Below are 3,797 nucleotides of genomic sequence, written 5' to 3'. Positions count from 1 at the left end.
TCCAAAAGACTTTCTGGATTCACGCAGACTCTAGGCTCTAGCCTTCTACTGCAGGCAGGAGCACTGTGCTCATCTGCAATTATTGAGTACCGACAGGGCACTGGGGCACACAGCTGCATCCTCAGACCTACAAAAGCCAGAGAGCCATTACAGCAGCCCTCAGATACTGTGCCAAGGATCAACCAGTTATCCCTAGTTAGACGGATAAAACTGTGGGAATCCCTGGTTCTTCAAGAGGGCCACACCCAAAAATTACACCTTAAGAAAAACAGCTGCTGCTCACTAAATTCAGAGCAAGAAACCCAGCAGCAGGGCAGCCATCACCAGGACCTCTCCTGATGAGAGGAGAGCCTACCTGAACACCACAGTTACCATACAGGTCCATACACCTGAAGTGAACTGTGACAATTCCTGAGAAGCACCACTATTCAGTTGACCATACCCAAAAAGCTGAGAACTTCAGAACCCTGACAAATGGATTCTCCCCACCCCAGGACTCAGCAGGCACCAAAAATTAACAGAACACCTGAGACAAGAGAAATGGGTAGAGGCCAGCGAAAAAGCACAACCAACAAAAGGCAAAACAATATGGCATCCCCAGAACCCAAGTAGCCCTGGACACCATAACATAAGTGAAATTCAAGAAGATGACATTACAAATATTCTTATGAAGAGGTTAATGGAGGAAGTAAATAAAATGTATAAAGAATTAGGGGAAGATATAATAAAATACATTATGGTCATCCGTAAAGAAATACAGGAAGATGCAGCCAAACAGTTTGTGTCACTGAAAGAAATAAAAGAAAGAGAGGAATGTTCAAACAAACAGCTGAAGGAATTGAAGGAAAAACAGGAAAATACAGTCAGACAGGTGAAGGAAATAAAACAGTTCAAGATCTGAAGATAGAATTGGAAGAATTAAAGAAAACACAAATGGAGGAAATCATGGACAGAAAGAAAACAGGAACTGCAGAGGTAAGCATAACCAACAGACTACAAGAGATGGAAGAAAGAATCTCAGGTGTAGAAGATACAATGGAAGAAATCGATGTATCCATCAAAGAAAATAATAGATCTAAAAAATTCCTGACACAAAACATCCAAGAAATCCAAGACAACATGAAAAGACAAAAACCTAAGAATAATAGGAATAGAGGAAAAAGAAGATTCCCTCCTCCAAGGTTCAGAAAATATTTTCAACAAAATCATTGAAGAAAATTTCCCCAACTTAAAGAGGAGGCCTATAAGAATACAAGAGGCCTACAGAACACTTAATAAATTAGACCAGAAAAGAAAATCCTCTTGTCACATAATAATCAAAACAGTAAGTATACAGAACAAAGAAAAAATACTAAAAGCTGCAAAGGAAAAAGCTCAAGTAACATACAATGGCAAACCCATCAGAATCACACCTGACTTCCCAACAGAAACTATGAAAGCCAGAAGAGCCTAGATGGATATCATGCAGAGCCTAAGAGAACACAGATGTCAGCCTAGGCTACTGTACACAGCAAAACTCTCAGTCCTCATAGACGGAGAAAACAAGATATTCAATGACAAAAACAAATTTCAACAGTACCTACACACAAATCCAGCCTTACAGAAGATACTAAAAGGAAAAATACAACCCAAGAAAACTAACTACTTTCAAGAAATCACAGGAAATGAATAACCTCACTACAGCAAAACAAAAAGTACCAAACACACAAACACACTACCATGGCCAACATAAATATGAAAGGATATAACAGCCACTGGTCATTAATCTCCCTCAACATCAATGGACTCAATTCTCCAATAAAAAGACACAGACTAACAGAATGGATGAGTAAACAAGACCCAACAATCTGTTGCATACAAGAAATACACCTAAATCAAGAAGATAGACATTACCTGAGAGTAAAGAGCTGGTAGAGGGTTTTCCAAGCAAATGGACACAAGAAGCAAGCAGGAGTAGCCATTCTAATATCTAATAAAGTAGATTTTCAACCAAAATCAATCAAAAGAGATAGAGAAGGACACTTCATACTCATCAAGGGAAAAATCCACCGGGAAGATATCACAATCCTGAACATCTATGCCCCAAATGCAAGGGCACCCACATTTATAAAAGAAACTTTAATAAAACTTAAACCAGACATAGACCCCCACACATTAATAGTGGAAGAACAAAGACCTCAAAATAAAACCAGACACACTAAACCGCTTAGAAGAAAAAGTGGGGAATACCCTTGAACTCATTGGCACAGGAGAAAACTTCCTGAACAGAACACCAACAGCACAAGCTCTAAGAGCAACATTCAATAAATGGGACCTCATGAAACTGAAAAGCTTCTGTAAAGCAAAGGACACTGTCCTCAGAAGAAAACGACAGCCTACAGATTGAGAAAGGATCTTCACCAACCCTATATCTGACAGAGGCCTTATATCCAGTATATATAAAGAACTAAAGAAGTTAAACAGCAAAAAATCAAGTAATCCAATTAAAAATATGGGGTACAAAGCTAAACAGAGAATTCTCTGCAGAGGAATATCAAATGGCAGAGAAACACTTAAAGAATTGCTCAACCTCATTAGCCATTAGGGAAATGCAAATCAAAATGATCCTAAAATTTCACTTTACGCCCATGAGAATGGCTAAGATCAAAAACTCAAGAGACAACACATGCTGGAGAGGTTGTAAAGAAAGGGGAACCCTCCTCCACTGCTGGTGGGAATGTAAACTTGTACAACCACTCTGGAAACCAATCTGGTGCTTTCTCAGACAACTAGGAATAGCACTTCCTCAAGATCCAGCTATACCACTCCTAAGTATATATCCAAAAGAGGTTCAAGTACACAATAAGGACATTTGCTCAACCATGTTTGTAGCAGCTTTATTTGTAATAGCCAGAAGCTGGAAACAGCCCAGATGCCCCTCAGTGGAGAAATGGATGCACAAATTGTGGTATAGCTACACAATGGAATATTACTCAGCAATAAAAAAAAAGGAAATCATGAAATTTGCAGGTAAATGGTGGGATCTGGAAAAGATCATCCTGAGTGAGCTATCCCAGAAGCAGAAAGATGCACACGGTATATACTCACTCATATAGACATATAATATAGGATAAACCTACTAAAATCTGTACACCTAAAGAAACTAATCAAGAGGGAGGACTCTTGTAAATTGCTCAATTCCTATCCAGAAAGGCAAAGAGGCTGGACATCAGAAGAAGGAGAAAAGAGGGAACAAGTCAGGAGCCTGACACAGAGGACCTCTGAAAAGCTCTGTCCTGTAGACTATCAATATAGATGCTGAGACTTATGGGCAACCTTTGGGCAGAGTGCAGGGAATCTTAGGAAAGAAGTGAGAAACAGTAAGATCTGGAGAGGACAGGAATTCCACAAGGAGAGCAACAGAACCAAAAAATCTGAGCACAGGGGTCTTTCCTGAGACTGATATTCCAACCAAGGACTATGCATGGAGATAACCTAAGACCCCTGCACAGATGTTGCCCCTGGCAGTTCAGTATCCAAGTGGGTTCCATTGTAATAGGAACAGTTACTGTCTCTGACATGAACTGATTGACCTGCTCTTTAATTACCTCCCCCTGAGGGGGAAGCATCATTACCAGACCACAGAAGAAGACAGTGCAGCCACTCCTGATGAGACCTAATTGACTAGGATCAGAAGGAAGGAAAAGAAGTCCTCCCCTATCAGTGGACTTGGCGAGGGGTATGCATGCAGAGGGTGGAGGAAGGGAGGGATTGGGAGGGGAGGAGGGAGAGAACCACAGGGAGGATACAAAGTGAAT

This window comes from Psammomys obesus, unplaced genomic scaffold (assembly GCF_907164565.1).
Source record: "Psammomys obesus unplaced genomic scaffold, mPsaObe1.curated_primary_1811, whole genome shotgun sequence".
NCBI lineage: Eukaryota > Metazoa > Chordata > Mammalia > Rodentia > Muridae > Psammomys > Psammomys obesus.
This window is presented reverse-complemented; position numbering follows the sequence as displayed.